We start from the raw sequence: 19,277 nt of genomic DNA on the forward strand, positions 1-19,277 counted from the left end.
GAGTACTAGGTCACCAATTTTAAAAATTCTAGGAATGACCTTGTGGTTGTAGCTCTTGCACATACGTTGCTGATATGCTTTGAGATGAGTGTAGGTACATTGACATCTTTCATCTAGAAGCTCGAGCTCTTGCAGTCGGTTAACTCAATACTCTTCATCTGGGATTAAGCCTTTCAAAGAGACTCTAAGAGATGGAATTTCTACCTCCAAGGGTACAATTGCTTCTGATCCATATACCAATGAATAGGGTGTAGCTCCTTTAGGTGTGCGGATGCTAGTTCTGTAGGCCCAAAGTGTTGGATTGAGTTGTATATGCCAATCTTTGCCTGCATCATTCACTGTTTTCTTTAGGATTTTCAATATTGTTTTGTTGGATCCTTCCGCCTGACCATTCCCCTATGGGTAGTAAGGTGTAGAGAAACGATGTTGGATTTTGAATTTTTCACATAGTTCTTGTACATCTTGGTTTTTGAAAGGTCTTCCATTATCTATGATGATGGAGCTTGGAATGCCATATCTGCAGATTAGATAATTAAGGATAAAAGAAGCAATTTGTTTCCCAGTCATTGTGGTCATGGGGACTGCTTCTATCCATTTGGTAAAGTATTATGTTGCCATTATAATGAACTTGTGTCCATTTGAAGATGAAGGATGAATTTTGCCGGCCAAGTCTAGTCCCCACTAATAGAAGGGCCAGGATGTTGTGAATGGCTGCGGTTCATGTGCTGGTGCATATATAAGATTGCCATGGATTTGGCATTTAGGACACTTTTTTGCAAAGTGATAAGAGTATTTTTCTATTGTTGGCCAATAATATCCCATTCTTAGAAGCTTTTTAGAAAGAGTAGTACCACTTGAATGTGTGCTACAGATGCCTTCATGAAGCTCATGTAAAGCGGAGTCAGATTCATTACGATCAAGACAATGAAGAAGAATACCATCTAGACCTCGACGGTACAAAGTATCAATAGTAAGAGTATAACGGGCGGCTTGCCGGATAAAGTTGTGCTTTTGGTTTTGGGATAGGTCAATGGGTAGGATATTGTTCTTAAGATAGTCGTAGATGGGTCCATATAATGGAGAGTCAGAACTAGTCAAGGCATAGATAACATGGGATTTTGAATGGTCATAGGCAGGGGAGAATAGTTGCTCTACTAGAAACTCGTAATGATTCTATTGCTCTAGAATTTGCAGTAGTGAAGCGATAGTAGCCATGGCATTATCTGCTTTGTTATCCAAACTTGGTATTTGCTTGAAGGTGATGTGTACAAAATATTATTTGAAATCATCCACCATTCGCTTGTAGGGTAGCAGCTTGTCGTCCTTTGTCTGATAGTCATTGTTGATTTGATTGACGACGATTTGTGAATCTCCATAGACTTTTAATTCGGTGATCCGCCATTCTACGACCATTTTGATGCCTATAACCAATGCCTCATATTTAGCAATATTGTTGGTGCATGGAAATATAAGCCTATATGATCTTGGTATAGTGTGTCCTTCAGGAGTGATGAATAGAATGTCAATACCTGAGCCATGTTGTGTGTAGGATCCATCCAAATATAAGGTCCATTTTTTGGTGGAGATAGAAAGAACGTTTCTATTTGGAAATTCGATCTCCATAGTTTGTTTTCTAGGTAGTGGTGCTTCTGCTAGTTGATTTGCAATTGCTTGTCCTTTGATAGCTCATCATTCTGTGTAGTGGATATCAAATTCACTGAGGATCATGACCCACTTAGCCAATATGCCTGTAAGAGATGCTTTACTAAGTAAATATTTGAGAGGATCAATTTTTGCAACCAACTTAATTGTGTGAGCTAGCATGTAGTGTCAGAATTTTTGAGAGGCAAATACTACTATTAGACAAGCTTTCTCAATGAATGTGTAGTTGAGTTCATATCTATTTAATGTCCTCCTGATATAATAGATAGCTTTCTCTTTGCCCTGTTGATCTTCTTGTGCTAACAATGCCCCCAGTCAGATGTATGTTGTTGAAATGTAGAGAATGAGTGGATTCCCTGCTATTGGTGGTACTAGAATTGATGGGTTCATCAAATATTGCTTGATAGAAGGATTCTGCACATTTGGCTTCCCATCTGAATGGTACATTTTTATGTAGCAAATGATTGAATGAGAGACTTTTATCTGCTAGTTGAGTGATGAATTGCCTGATTGATTGGAGTCATCCTTGTAGAGATCTAACTTGGCTAATGTTCTTTGGTGGTGACATTTCCATAATGGCTTGTACCTTTGCTGGATCCACTTCAATACCTTTTGTTGAAACTATGTAGCCTAGTAGTTTTCCTGATGTAACCTCAAAGACACACTTCTTAGGGTTGAGCCTGACTTGGAATTTTTCCAATCTATCAAAAATCTTTTCTAAGATTCTTAGATGTTCTGCTTTGGTGAAGGATTTAGCTAGTAAATCATCTACATAGTCTTCCATGAAGGTATGCATCATGTCATGAAAGATTGTTGTCATTGCTTGTTGATAAGTTGCTCCTGCATTCTTTTAGCCAAAAGGCATGACATTCCAACAGTACATTCCCCATGGATAGGTAAACACTTTTCTATCTTGATCCTCTAGGGCTATCTTGATTTGATTATAGCCTGAAAAACCATCCATTAGTGATAGCATTGCATGGCCTGCTGTGAGGTCTACAATTATGTCGATACTAGGTAAAGGAAAGTCATCCTTTGGACAGGCTTTATTGATACCTTTGAAATCAGTGCAGATTCTGATACTGCCATCTAGTTTTGATACTAGAACAATGTTGGAAATCCATTCAACATAGTCAATGGGTTGAATAAATACGACGTCTAATAGTTTCTTCAATTCAACTTTAACTATGAGTGCCACATCTGGATTCATCTTTTGTAGTTTTTGCTTGACTAGCTTAGCTCCTGGAGCAATGGATAAGTGATGCATGATTAATTGTGGATCAATCCTAGGCATATCTACATATGACCAAGCAAAGTTGATTTTCTTTTCTTTAAAAAATTTGATAAATTTTGATCTTTCTACTTCCGTCAGAGATTCTGCAAGGTGTATAGTTTTGGCTACTTCTGTAGTACCAATGTTGATTGATTGAGTGGGCTCAATCAATATGGGTGATTGTTTGTGATAATGTTCAGGAAGAGTGTCAAGTCTCCCATCCTTAGGTGCCTTAAAAAGGTTTTCACCCTCAGATGCATCCTTTATTTTTACTTTTGTGTGATCTATTGCTGCCATTGACTGGTTTTCAGTAGTAGATCTTTTATTTTGCTCATTTTTGCGACTGAGAGACTTGGCACTCGCTTGATTGCAAACATCATTACTTTGTTCACTGGTAGAGTCTGTTTCCAGTTAACGGTACACAAGCAATGGATAATGGATTCATCATTTGGGAAAATTGGTATATCAGGAGTTTCAGGTTCATCCCAATCTATGAGGTCAAGAAAGACAAGTGGTAAGGGATCGTTAGGTGGATCAAGTTTGATTGTTGTAAGTGTTAGGATGGAAGTATCATCATGATTGGCTAGGGTGTTAAAGAAGTTAAGGATTTTGTCAAGGTCTTCGATGGTATCATCTTCCGTATAGACTTGTGCATAATGTTGCTGCTCGTTTTCCTTGGTGTCATAGATATTTTGTGGACCAAATTCAAGTGGTCTAGATTTTGTGTCATGTTCTTGTTGAGAGATGGGTGTATTCCTGTCATTTGCACAAATATCTTTAGTAATATTAGAACAGCTGCCCCATTCATATTCATTGGAATCAGTCTCAGAGGTATTATCCCAGATTCTAGCAGTGTTGTGAACTGGTATGTTGTAGGGTGAGAACAGGTCTTTGATAATTGAGACAAGTCTGATAGTTTTCTCTGATTCTGTGGCAGATCCTACTTCCACTCTTTGCATTTGTTCATATACTATCTCTCCTCAGGGAGGAAGGATGTAATCCAGAGGGGAGTCTTCTTTGTTGGATGTTGGATCTTGAATATGATGTGCTTCTGTAGTAGATGCTTCCTTCTTTTGATTGATAGGCTGCTTTTGACATTGTTCTCATTCTTGATGTTCACGTTCTTTATGTATTGTCTCTGCTGACTCAAATAGTGCCTCCTGCTAGGAGTCTTCTTTTTATTTCTTCTTTGCTTTCCATTGGGGTTTTTGATATTTGCATGGTGCCCTCTTTGGTAGTAGAGTGAGTTCAAAGCCCAATCCTTTTTTGTCTTTACTGAATTGTGAAGGAGGGTCTAATGGTTCTGTGATGCCTTCCTGACACTTACCAATAGGTCCTTTGCCATTGTATCCCATTTACTGCATGATTAAGTAGCCTTTTCCATACAGGTGTGTGGGTATAGCTACTTCCACTGTAACTGCTCTATCTTCTTCCTCATCTTTGTATAGCCAACTAAGGATATCCTTTTCCTCAGATTCATGTGCTAGAGTGCCAAGTTGAATGAATGTGCCATAAAACTTGGTGATGGGCTGAGTTGCTTGATGTGTTGATGTTGTAGGTAATCCATGAGATCTAGGTGATGTTGGTAAGTTGGCCAAACACATGGGTTCCAAAGAGTATTCTCCCATGCCTTGTTCTTTGATCTTCATTTTCTTCTTGAAATCTCTAGGTAATGATTTAGACTTTTCTTTTTGAAGATCTTGTGCTGATGAATTTTGTTTCTCTCTGTTATGTGGAACCAAGCTGTCTTGGGCTGCCCCCATAGCATTACAATGCTAAAATGGATTATGATCAGTTGATATAGAAACATCCTGCCTACTGTAGGGAAATTTGACACACTGGTGATATGTGGAGGGTATTGCTTGCATTTCATGTATCCAGGGTCGACCCAATAAGATATTGTATGTGAGGTCTATGTCTAAGACCTAGCACATGGTATCCTTTTGTATTGGTCCTACCTGAATTGGCATCACTGTTCCTTTAGATGATCTTTCTTCATCATCATATGCCTTTATAGTGATCTTCTTGCATGGATCAATAGACTCCTCAGAGAAGCCTAATGCACAGATAAGTTTTAAGGTACAAATATTAAGTCCAGCTCCTCCATCTATTAATAGTCATTTAACTCGGTGTTTATAGACCATGACTTCAATATGGAGTGGAGTATTATGTGGATGGCTCAATGAGATATTATCATGCTTAGAAAAAGTGAGGTTATGAGGTCTTGTCATATGAGCCACCATGGCTTGGAATTTGTCAGCATCCAGATTTTGAGGTACATTTGTTTCGAGTAACACTTGTTCCAATATGTCTTTGTGTTTTGGCGAAAGTTTCAACAACTCAAGTATAGATATTTGAGCAGGATTTTTCCATAGTTGACTGACTAGATCATATTGAATTTTGGGTACGGTGTTTGTTGTTGGCATATGTCCCTTCAAGACATATTTTTGAGCTCTGGTTTTTACATTGACAGATTCATGTTCACGCCTGCCTTTGATTGTGATAACATTAACTTGATTTTCCTCAGCAGATATGTGATTGATGGTGTTATTGTATATGTGATTGATATGAGCTCCACGTGTATCGTTTGAGGTTGAAGCTCCATCCTTATTGTAGTTTGGAAGAGGATTTTTGAAAGCTTCGTGGTCACCATTTGTTTTGAGACCATCAACCATTAAATCACCTCTATTGATCATGTCTTGAACAATGTTTTTCAGCCTCATGCAATCATTTGTTTGATGACCTTTATTGTGATGAAAATCACAAAAGTGTGAGTCATTCCACCAGGGTGGTTTGATTTGTGGTTCAAAGTTGTTGATTGTGGGTAAAGAGATAATTTTGTTTGCCAGGAGTTCTCTGAATGCTAACTCTAGTGATTGCCCTAGTGGTGTATAAATGCATTTTGGAAAGTTGTTTGTGTTACCCCTTGAGTTTGGATTAGGTGCTCTATTGGTGTTATTGTTTTGGGTATTGTTGGTGTTGTTTGTGTTGAGTTGATCTTGATTGGTATTTGGTGCATAAGCGTTAGTGTCTGGGTTAGCACCTTTGGGATTTTTTGTAGCTTGAGGGTTACCTGATAATGCAAGCATGAGCTGTTTTGATTTTGGATCATTTGATTTAGTTCCTCCTTCATTTCCATTGTTTTCATTTTTGGTCCAGAATTTGGATTTGTCCAAGTTGTTGTTGTTTTGGTTGTTGTAATTGGATGAACTTGTTCCTTTGAAAAATTTCAATGTTCCCTTTTTGACACATGCCTCTTCTACTTGGATGCCAGTCTCAATCAATTTAGAAAAAGATGGTATGCATTGGAGTTTGAGTCTTTAACTCATCTCACTATTCAAGTTATCGATGAAAATTTCCATCTTTTCTTTTTCGGTACATCGCGAGGATATCTTGAAACCATACACCGCCATCATTGAAGGAAAACGATGAATGTTTCATTGTTTTTCTGTTTGGTGTTACAGATGTCTAACATGGTGATAACATGTTGAATGTTATAGGAATATTGAGTTATGAATTTGTTGACTAGTTCATCGAATGATTTGACGGGAGGTGTGATTTTGGATAACCATTCCATTGTTTGTCCTCCCAAGCTTCTTGGGAATAACCTCATCAAATAGGTATCATCATGAGCGAATTCAAGACTCATTATGCAGAATTCTTAAACATGATCATGGGGATTGCTTTTTCCATCATATTTGTCAAATTTGGGAACATCTAAGTTTGGAGGAAAAGGTATCATGTTCAATCTTCTTTAAAATGGATAAGGACAAATTTCAGTTAAGGAGTACCGTACTGTTGTACCTTATTGCATGTCTTGCATTTGTCTTTGTAACATTTGTATTTGTTGAGTAAGAGAAATCAAAGGTGCATTGTTTTTCTGAGGGAAGAATTCTTCTCTTGTATTAATTCTAGGTTGAAATGGGGTATGGAATGGTATGTTTTGTTCAGGGATGTTTTGCTCAGGTATATTTTGTTCTTGTAGATTTTGTTCAGGAATATCCTGCTCAGGGTCACGTGTCTCTTCCTCTCATTGTCATTCTTGATATTCGTAATGTTGAGATCTTGTTTTAAAAATGTCTGTGTCAAAGTCTTCAAGAATTTTAACCCCTTTGCTTGTGAGCATGAGTAAGTATTTTTTCTTGTCATTTTCAATGAGTCATTCCACAAGTTTTTGAAACGAATTGCTCTCTTGACATTCTTGAAGAAGTTCTTCAGAAATTTTGGCGTCCTCTAGATTTGGACGTTCAAATGGATTTGATAATCTTCGATTCATGCTGGTTTCTAATTGCATTTCGCTTTGTTTGTTTCGTTGAGAGCAAGTAATGACGGGCATCTAGTAGAAGCTCTCTATGACAAAGGGAATGAACTCTTCTTCAATGTTTTTCTCAGGGGTTGGTGGTTCAAATCAGGGTATGTTATAAGTGATGCACTCTTCAGGAAAGAAGGCCAGATTGATCTTCCCTCCTTGATTTATGTGTTGACTGAATGCTGATTTTTGACAGAATGCCCTACTCCTCAAGGGTTCCTTGTCAAATTCATTTTTTTTTTTTTTGAAGATATAATTGTATATGACAAAGGAATGTTCGATGAGATTTGAAGAGTTGACGATTGATGTATAAAAATTTATTTCTTTTGGCAAGTTTCGAAGAACTTGGTTGCTGTTTCTTCAACTTAGTATTATGATAAATATTCTTTCTTCTCAGAATATGAGGATTAGTCATGCACAAGTGATCAATGGTTTCCTTTGATGTGTTTTGGATTTAGTTTAGCTTGTTTAGGAAACTCAAGTTTTACTTTATCAAAGTGAAGGTTTAGATGCCCCCTCACGACAAAGTGCATCAAATGATATGGAATACGAGATTTCTCGATATGGAAACTCGATTTGACAACTCAGAGTTTTTAAACAAGTGTGTTTTTGGGATAAAAAATCCGTTTGATATAAAGGACCTGTTTGCTACTTGCGATGATGTTTCCCAATTTTGATAAGATAGATATATTTATCTTGCGACTAGTTTAAAATTTCAGGCAACTTTGCTTAATGGAAACTTGTTGTTAGAAATAACTTTTTATACTCTGTTTTTGGTTTTCTCATTGATGAAGTTTAGGCTGATGAAGGAAAGCTTCTGAATTTAGTCTCAAAATTTTCCAAATTGACCTCTGTTTTGCCCCCTATTTTTTTGGTTTTGACTACGCACTGAAATAAAGATGCAATGCGCTATGAAAACTTCTTTATACACTAGAGAAATGACTCTACACGCTACGCTGCCCCATGATATGCGCTAACTAGTTAATTTTGCTCAGTTTTGGTTCAGCCTTGGTTTAAAAGTCCATGCGCTAATATGGGCCTCCTATGTGCTAATAGTTAAACCCTACGCGCTAAAGTATGATTTCCACACCCTAAGTTGATGCTTCTACATGCTAAAATGTTTTCAAGATGCGCTAACTATCACTGCTTGTTTTTAGATCCGGGTGAAGTGCTATTGTTAAGACTTGACATGCTAAAGAGAAGGTTTAATGCGCTAAAAGATGGTTCCTATGCGCTAAGAAGTTGCTCTTATGCATTAAATTGCCCTGAAATATATTGACTTGGTTGTTTTCCTGCAATTTTGGAATTTTTCCTTGAGTTTTTAGTGCTGATAGATGATTTTCTGAAATAATGAATGAAAGCACGACACCAAAGAGACAACCATTTTTCTTAATCTAAACAATAAGTGTATGTTCTACGAGGATGTGTTCAAATCCCCAATGTTTCAATAGGTTTAGATACAACATGCACTTCAATCAGACTCTTTATTCAAGGGTCATAAGCAATATCATAGCCCACTAGTCTCGATACTCCATCAGCTCAAACAACCATGTCACCCCCTAGGGGGCGCCCATTTTTTTGCCTTTTGCCAGAAATTAACCCAAAGTAAATTGCTTCACAGTTGAGTAGTTATCTTGGGAGATATATGGTGAGTGATCTTGGGGGCGGATTCTTCCCCACCCTTGCACTATGATATTGTAAATGTCTGGTTACTGACTCAGCTTAAAGTTTCTATGCTAAGGTTTGTAATCAAGCTTCCTATTTGGTTGTCAGTGATAAACTCCCTCAGGAGGCTTCCCAACCTTTAGAACAAAGGTTTTATGTATCTCAAGGATACTGACGGAAGGCTAATCACTGCATGCAACCATTGAAAAGGACTTTCGTCACTTTCCACTTTTGATTATAGTGGGTTGGAACACTTGGCTTCAAAGCTATTTCCCACTTAGGTCATTCCCTTCACACCGGCCAAAAATAGCTTTAAGAGTTTTTCAACCCATCGGGAAGGTAGGCCTGCTAAAAGATTTATTGCTTCAATTAAAGAAAGCTTTTAAGAGTAGTTTGGTTTTTTGATCACCCAATTAAGGGGAGAGCATATACCTTCCACTTTCGAGACAAAGCACACAAGTTCTTTTTATCCCTTCAAAGAAATGATTTGCTAATCCCATATGGATATGTTGCTCCATGAAAACATGGTGTTTTTTTTAACTTTTCAAGGAAATGATTTTCCAATCTGAAAAGAAGAACTTGGTAAACAAAATGAACACGATGTTTCGTCAACAAAAGAAATTGAGCGAAAGGGGAAGATATTCCCTCTTTAAATTGAAAAACAAAAGACCTTTGGGACTGTGTGATTGTTTTCCTTGCTAAGACCTATAATGGATCCTTTTATACACCAAAGGATGGTGAAGTTATTTTTAATCCATTTGTTTGCAAAAATTTGAAAAACAAAATTGATTTGTTCTTTTTACAACCCAATGTAAAAAAATTCTCTCCTAGCAAAGCGAGGAAAAATTTGTTTTGTGGTTCTTTTTAAAGCCCAAAATAAAAGTGAGTTCAGTTTTAAGAAGAATTAACAAAAGTTCAAATTTTAACTGACTTAACTAAGTTAGTAAAAGCTTTAAACTATCTTAATGGTCCTAAATTGAGCTCCTATCTGCAAGAAATTTGTTAGAACCCTGCAAAATAACAAGTGAAATTGTTAGAAAATTGGTGGACTTCAACAAGTCTAAATTTTTCACATTCAGTTACAGTTTTTGGCTTTTTTGTTTTAGTTTTTGATGCACTATAGAACAAACTGTACACACTACAAGGTAATCTGGATGCGCTATCCAAAAGGCCCAACACACTGAACTGTGTTTCTGATGTGCTATTCTATTTTTCTCCCACGCCGAGACCTACAAGAAAGTATTAGTGGGGATGATGCACTAAGGTAAAGACCGCACGCGCTAGAGAATAGACCCCACGTGCTAAACAGTGCACTAGATGCACTAAAAGATCCACCAAATGCGCTAAGGGATGTTCCCTATGTGCTAATTCCTGTTTCCCGTGTACCTGCAAAAGTGTTTATTTTTTAAAACCGATTTGATTAATGGGGTAAAGCCCCACAATGGGGGCCAGAAATGTATGTGGGAAAAGTGGGTTGATGAAACTTTAAATGTGAAAAATGAACCTCCAAGAGGCTTGTCCACACACCCACAGGACTTCTTGGTGCAAGTTATGGAGTCATGAAGAATGACTCAACTTCCCAAGGATGGTTCCATGGTTCTCTATCTCACAAGGTCCCTCAAGCCAATGCCTTTGCTCCTAGATCATTGAGCAAAGTGGCGTACGGATGACAAATGCAAGAACGAGGGATGCTTATGATTGATTTATTCATTAAAATGCATCCTATCTATGCATGATTCTACAAATGCAATAAACTAGATTATAAGATGACAAGATTAGTAGCAATACTATCCTAACATGATATGCTAGTTTATGAGTTAAGCTAATGATAAAGGAAATAGTCTAAAATGCTTATTAGATTTATTCCTATAACAAAGAGAAGCTAGATGTGTTAATAAAATTGAGCATAAATGAGATACTAAAGCTTGCATGGATCCCTAAAATGGAGGAATGAGAGCTCTATTTATAGTGAAAATAGGGTAATGGATGGTCAGAATTGAAAGAGTTAATCAAGGGTCAAGTTTGAAAGTTGTCAATCCATGTTTTCAATTTTCACCAATGAAATGGTGACAATTGTCAACATAAGACTGGTTGAGAGGAGATGTAAGAAGCATTAAATGCTTGAGAAGACCTCATGGTTACCCTAGGAGGTAAGGTTTAAGGTTAGGTTAGGGTTATCCATTGGATAAAGCTTTTATCCAAGGGGTAAACTCTTGTGCAAAGGTTAAAGGAATAACTATGGTCAAAGCAATAAATGCTTGATGAGACCCTTGGGTTAGATGGAGGTTAAGTTAGGCAAAAAGTCTCTAACCATGCCACTAAGGGTTAGTTAACCATTAATGGTTTGAATACTTTGGGGACAAATTTGTAAGAGTCCTTCCAAATTTGGGGGCATTCAACAAGTTAGCTTGTTGAATGGATAAAGGCTGTAATGCATTTTGAAGACATTACTCCAAATTTGAGAAGTGACCTCCTCAAATTTAGGGAAAGGGGATAATAGATGGGTTTAGGCTAATTGATTAGGATTAGATGGATTCTAGAAGAAATTAGGAATATGGTTTAGGATGCAAGTGGGAGATGTAGGAAAATGCAAGTGGGTGAGGGAAAATAGAATTAATTAAAATAAATTGCTTTATTTCAATTTGGTTGTAAGTTGGGGATTTTAAATAAATTAGATTTATTTAATTGGGGTAAACTATTTAATTAAATGTGGATTTAATTAAAAAGTAGAGAGAAGGGTTTTAATTGAATAAAATGATTTATTCAATTAAATGATGCAAAAAGGGCTTAAGTGAATTTAACTAAATAAATTGAATAATTTACCTAATTAAATAGAGGAATGAGAATAAAATGAACATTAAATATTCATTTAGGAATATGGTCATTTTTATACGTCTACAACATCTACTATGCCAGATAGAGTTTCGGTTCTAGTTCTTCTCTATACCGGTTCACAATCTTGAACTATTACTGGTATTAGTTCTCCTCCAAGAATTCTTTCCAAGCTATATGTAGATCATTGCATGATATAATGTTTGCATACAAAAATGATCTCCATACATTTATTTCACATTTCACAGTTCTTTTATACCTATATATGACTATCATCTATTACATCACAATACCATCATATGAAATTGACCTAGTAGACTGACTTATATACATATTACACATGATATGCCTTATGCTGGCTTACAATGCATTTACAAAAGATATTCAAGTTCAGCCTCGACAATAATTACAAAATGATTTACTAAATAAATCTTCCTTGATGTCAGCTTCCTTGAAGTATTGATGTTGGTGTCAGCGCCAGTGTAGGCCTGAATGCTTCCAATGGTGGTATCTACCGATATACGCCTCCTAGTGTCGGTTTGTGACTTCCATCAGATCTTGTTGCCATCAATGACAACAAAATGAATCCAATGAGTGTCAATTGCCAACATTCTCCGCCTTTGGCATTCATGGCAACACTCATGTGAAAAATGGATTCTCTGTCAGTGTGCTCCCCCTGAGCGATACACTCCATATAATCCATCTGATAATATTTTCTTTGATATTTTTTTTACATATGTACATACTCCCCCTTTGACATTAATACCAAAGACCACTGAAAGAATAAAAGAATGAGAGAATATTATTAGTGTCACTCTAGCTTAGTCATCTTCAGGATTTCTAGGTATTCCTTTTGTAGCAACTGAAGATACGTGTCCCAACCTGATTTGAAAGTATCAGATACTGATGCAAGTCCACTGAGTAAGTGGGCAAGTGATTCCTTCTCCTGGGTATCTACTGGTGTGGGTTTTGCTAGCATATCCATGCATTCTTTCTTGTGAACACCCAATGAATCAACTCTAGGGCTTACCGATTCTCTTAAATTTCTTGCTCTCCTTATTATTTTATCTTTCTCCTTCTCAAAAGAAAAAACTTGGTTCTCCAAGGACAAAATTTGTCCATCAACAGATGTAGTTAGTGCAGTCAATCCATCAAAAGAGTTAGTAATATTAGCCATTTTGTCATATAACTCTTTCAATCTGTTATCTATATTAGCTGTAAGATTTCCTAAATTACAACATAATCTATAGATATTAGTACCTTGTTTTAAACAAATTTCAATGGGAATAAGCTTGTCTTCTATTTTGTTATTTCCAATTTCTATGAGTTGATCAAAAGTTGCTCTTTTCGCTGCAGAGAAACTGTCCAAAGCCTGTTGGTCTACAATTTGTCTCAAGGATTGAAAATTATTTGATATGTGCTATGTTAAAGTCTTGAACTTACCAGAAGGGCTTGCTCCATCCTCAATCTAACAGTCAGTCATTATTCTATGTAGTACAGAGATCGATTAATCAATTAACCCTTTATCTATAGTTCCTTCCTTTAGCAATTTATGAGTGGCCATCATCATTAATTCTATTGGACTTAACTCAGAGACTAATTTCTTCTCGACCTGAGAAGTGTCATTGCCAAAACTCTTGTCGGGGAATCAATTTTACCTACCATTATGGACTCAGTTGATTTTATCTTGTCCATCTCAACCTCTTTTGCACTGGTGACTTCGCCACTTGGTGTAGTATCAGTTATTGTTGGTGGAGTATCATCCATAATGTTTCCAATGTTTTGTATATTGCCTTGCTCAAAAATTGTCTGTGCTGGTACAGACTGTACACTCTCTTTAACTATCGATTGTGGTTGTGCCAAAACTAGAGTTGAAATACCCTTTCCTTTTGATTTATCAGGAATGGTGGGGGATGTTGCCTTTAAAAATTCTTCTTGAGATGTGAGAAAGTCTGGGTTATTCTGAAAGAATTTTGTCCATCCCTTACTTGTGTCTTTTATCACCTCATTTTCTCTTCCCATCATAAGGCTTATCTGCCGGTTTTTACAACTAAAAATTTTCCTATTAGCAATATCAATACACCTTTTCATCTCTTCATTATTAATAGTACCACATTGTTCCAAAAGTATAACTTCCTTGATTTCCCTACCCCTCTTGATAGCATCAAGTCTTCTAGCCTCAAGTTTATTATACAGGGATAAAGGTATCTCCTTCAAAATTTCAACTAAGGCTTTCTTATAGATGTCTATATACAATAAAATAGCCTCTTCTAACTCATTTTGCTCATTTTCTTCAAAATATTCATAATACTTTAATATATTCTTTAATATTCCATCTTTTGTAACTTCATCAATAATTTCAGCACACGTCATTGTTGTCTTACTAGTTTCAGTATCATCACCCTTCTACTTTTTGCTTATGGTTGCCAGTGTCACTGGTTTCCTCTTTTGCATAGTCTTCCTTACCGGTGGTGAAGGTGCAGTAGGTTGAGCTACCTTTCTAACAAGTCTCCTCCTAGGTTCTGCCTTTTGTTTCTCTACCGGTGGTTTTACCACATTCTTCATTTGTACCCTTCTGAAAGCCAGAGGCTCATTATCCTCAAGATCAGAGTCAGAAGTGATAGGGGAAATGTGTACTTGTGGCTTCTTCACTTCTTCAGTAGAAACCTCTACCGGTTTGACTGCCTGTTTAGATTTGGAGCACAGCTGAGTGTCTATCTTATGAAGCGCATCTTGTACATATGCAAACATCTTTTCTATTTTCTTTTCTCCTCTTCCTATTAAAGCTAGTTTTCACTTCAAGAGCCTTCTCTCCTGCTATAGCAAAGTGTTATGTCTTATCATCTAATGGGGAATCTAACAAAATCTTTATATAAAGCTCAAAAATTCTATCATCTACCTCATATCCAAGCTCAGTAATCCAGATTTGCCTAGGTTCAACTGCTTCCATGAGAGTTTCATCCATTTTCACCATGAAACATATGTCAGTGGAATACTTCTTTGCAATACTCTTTTAAATTCTCTTCCTTTTCCTCATGTTTTCTTGAAAAGTCTTAAAATACCCCCAAAGTTTCTCATCTTTGTTGGTACCAAGATCAGTGATAGCTATCTTGATCTGCATACCTACCGGTATGTCATGAGACCATTGCTTCTCTCCTAAACCAGGTAGCTCATTCAAGAAGTAGAGCATTAAACAAACAATTAAGTTTCCATATCTGAAGGTGCCTTTCTTGGTTCCTTTGATCTTAGTAAGGTTTGGAATCAATTCACTCCTCATCCATTCACATAGGTCAATTTTCACATTATTCCTTAGCATCTGATATAGCATGAATGCATGAAATTGCAATAGAATTCAATAGGCTGGATTGAGTTACCTTGTATCCTATGATCATGCTTGCAAACTTTATGTCTATGTCGGTTATTGTGCTTATCCTCATTGATTTGCTATCAGATGTAGCACCAGTGAGTTTTTTGACCTCTGTGTTGGAAATTTTCTTGTCAGGTTCTTGTCTAACCCTAGGTAACCCAATGACAACTTGAATAGATTCCTTTGTGATCATGTAGGGTCTGTCTAACTAAATGAATTCATTGTGAACCCTATTCAGAACATATCTAATCACCTCATCCTTGAATTCTGGTATGTACAGAATACTGATTAACCCTAGATCCTCAATTGCCTTGAATTCTGGTTTGATCATTCTGGTGTCTCCCAGGACCATTGATTGATACATGATTTTGATTTCTTCGGTGCCCAAATCCTCAAGAGTGTAGTCAATGTATGCCCTCACATCTTTAGCATACATTACTTCATCAGGAATCCTAGAAAATGCTCCCGCAGAGTCTTCCTTCTTGGCAATTTCGGAAACCTCCTTAAAGACTAGCCTTAACCTATCCTTGACTTCGACAATAGTGGGATTTGCAATAAAAGTATGTGCTGAAGATCCAGATGCCATGTCATAAAATACCTAAAAGTGAATGCCAGAGAAATATCTGAGTGCTTCAGATAATTGCTCAAAATCCTCTCTCAATGCTTTGCTCACTCTTAATTTGCCTTTACTTTGCTCTGATTGCTTGAATGCTCGGTGAGTGAAAATGAATTCACTTACCCTCTTTTATCAGCAAAAAAATCCTAACTTTCTGTGATTAATGCTTCACCAACAACCCTATGAATGTCGGTTTCACATTTATGTGTCCAAGTAACCTTAACTGATGATGAACACATTTCTCCAGATCTCTTTCCAAATCTCCTTATATCTCTTCTGGGGTAATATGCAAAATTTAGCAGTGACTTTGCCAACACCTAAGGCTTATGCCTTAGTTATCGGTGGAATTTCCTATCGGTGGAGGAATACCCTATTCCACCTATGGATTTTCCAGTACAGATCCATCTCCACTTTGTTCTTCAGATTTTCTAACCCATCTCTTGGTGTGATCTTGTTGTATTGCATCTACCTTCTACTTTCCTTTCTCATTATTAACCGGTTGAGTCTTTCTTCTGCAATACTTAGCAATATGACCTATTTTGTTGCATGCATATCATGTAACATTGATCTTCTGAATTGCTTTGACATATCCAGTATTATTATTTATTGACCTAAAATGATTAGAAAAATGTCCAAAATTTCCACATGCATGACATTTAACATTCATTCTACAATATTTTGATCTATGACCATATTTCTTGCAGTTTGTGCATTGATCAGGAACAAAATTGTAATTTTGATTTTCCTTATTTCTACATTGTTTAGCCATATGCCTAAATTTATTGCAAACAAAAAATCTACCATTGAATTTATAAGCATTAGATTACCTTACCAGTTTCCTCTGTTCTTATGAGTTCTCCATACCAGTTGTTTGATCTTCATTAGTAGTACTGGAGCTTTCACCTTGTACAAATCCAAGTCATCTAGAATCATCAATCTGTCTTTGTCTTTTTAATAAGTCATCCAAATGTGCAGTACTGATCCTAAACTTCTCTTTATACTCACTTTTAGTAGTCAGATCATCTCTCAGAGTAGTTACTTGTCTTTCAAGTTCTTTTTCATTGTTTCGGGAGTGTGCCAAATCAATTCTCAATAGATTATTCTCATGAGTCAATCTTCCACATTCATCAAAATTGTTCTTTAGAGATAAAACAAGATTATCTTCCTTCTTCTTTCTATCCTCAATATCTTTTGATAACCTCATAGTCAGATCTTGCATTTCATTCTTCATGAGCATGTTTTCTTGACTTAGTTTCTGGCATTATTTCTTAAGAGCATTCATCTCCTCATCATCTAGTTGTTGCAGAAGTTCTTTTCTCTTGGCTTGAGCAGATGATAACCTTTCTTGCAGGATAAGAATGAATTCATTTGCAGAATTCAATTCTTCTTGCAATTTCAAGTTCTTCATCCTTTCAACATCATAATGCTCAAGAAAAATCTCAAGTTTCTTTTCCATAGCCATGTTCAAAGATTCCCATTTTAGGATCTTCCTCAAGCTATTAAACTTCTTTTGAGGTACCAGGCTCTGATACCAATTGTTGGGATTTGAGAACACTGAGAGGGGGGGGGTGAATCAGTATTCTACTAGAATGAACAGTTTTTAACTTTCTAAACCATGCATGTATGTACCGATAAACAAATAAGCATATAACAAGAAGAAAATAAACCATCCACATAAATGAACACCATAACACACATAATTTATACATGGAAAAACTCAATGAGGAAAAACCATGGTGGGATTTGTGACCCATAATATCAGTTCACTGGCCATAGGAAAAGTTATTACATAAAATAGGGGCCTGCACTTGCAAGAAGGCACACTGCCTAGAGCATATTGCTCATCACTAAAGAGCCTCACTGACTACAAGCTTTCTGCCAAAGTAAATTACTGAAAATGAACTCAAGAATGCATTTACTATGCCAGATAGAGTTCCGGTTCTAGTTTTGCTCTATATCGGTTCACAATCTTGAACTATTACCAATATTACTTCTCCTCTAAGAATTCTTTCCAAGCCATCTATAGATCATTTCATGATATAATGTTCACATACAAAAATGATCTCCATACATATATTTTGCATCTCACATTTTTGCTATACCTATATATGTCTATCATCTATTCCATCACAATACCATCATATTAAATTGACCTAGCAAACTGACTTATATACCTATTACACATGATATGCCTTATGTTGGCTTACAATGCATTTACAAAAGATATTCAATGTCAGCGTCGACAATAATTACAAAATGATTTACTAAATAAATATTCCTTGATGTCGGCTTTCTTAAAGTATTGATGTTGGTGTCGGTGCTGGTGTAGGCTTGAATGCTTCCAATGCTGGTATCTACCAGTATACGCCTCCTAGTGTTGGTTTGTGACTTCCATTAGATCTTGTTGCCATCAATGACAATAAAATGAATCTAATGAGTGTCAATTGCCAACAAGGACCTCATTCGGTGAGATTCAGAGTCTGAGGAAAGTACAGAACACCACTGTGGAAGCTATTATCGGTTCCCAATATGACAACAAGGCGATGAAAATCAGTGATATAGTTGAGCATGATGTAAGATTTGCCTCAATGGTGGTGTGATACAAGGTATATCAATGCAGTAGGCAGAGCTCAGTCTCTAGTACTGCTATATTCACTGCATATCAGATGCTCAAGGAGGATAAAAGGTGCGATCTTTGTTTAGTACTCTTGAGTGAATTGTTGAGCAACTTGAAGAAAACAAAGCAAGACAAGAAACATACCTTAAAGTTTGAATCTTTTATTTTGTGCTTAGCTCTTTATTTCTTGAATGAGATCCCCAGAGTTGGAAAAGTCCAATGGACTTATGAAAAACTGACAACGATGCAAATTAAGGAAGGATTGATGGGTATAGGTGACAATACAATGAGAATATTTGCCTTATGGGGCTATTTCAAGAACTTCCAAGCTACTATTAAAGCCAAAGAGAGAATTCCTAAAACCATAGTAGAGAAATATGAGAAGACCATTTGTTTTATGGTTGATAAGGATTAGTGCCATATGGAGGCAATTGAGCCTAGAATTGCTTGGATCATGCCCATGGGTATGAGGCTGATGTTGACACACTTGATGCATATTCTCAACACATATTGAGAAAACTGGTAGATCAAAAGGAAGAAAGATTTGGAACTTTTTAGGAAAAGGACCTAGACCTGCACAAAAAGTTCATTGGGCTCAGAAGGAAGAGGAAAGTGAGAAAGGAGGTCAAGGAACTTGCTGAGCGAATGGGCATTATTAGAGACGCAGTGCAGAGGGCAAGAGAGAAAAACATTTTGAAGGAGGAAGATGTGGTAAAGCCTCAACCCAAACTGGTAACTTCACTCTTGAATCAGTCCAGGGCCAAGCCCAACAAATCAACACCTACCCATAGTGTATAGAAGTTGATACCTCCACCCAAACCTAAAGAAGAAAAATCTACTAATGGTGCTAACAAGAGGAATAAGGAGAAGTCTACAAGCCAATATGTTGCAGTAGAAGAAGAAATAGAGTCGAATGAAAAGGTGAGGGGAGTAAAG

This window comes from Cryptomeria japonica, chromosome 2 (assembly GCF_030272615.1).
Source record: "Cryptomeria japonica chromosome 2, Sugi_1.0, whole genome shotgun sequence".
NCBI classification, from domain to species: Eukaryota; Viridiplantae; Streptophyta; class Pinopsida; order Cupressales; family Cupressaceae; genus Cryptomeria; species Cryptomeria japonica.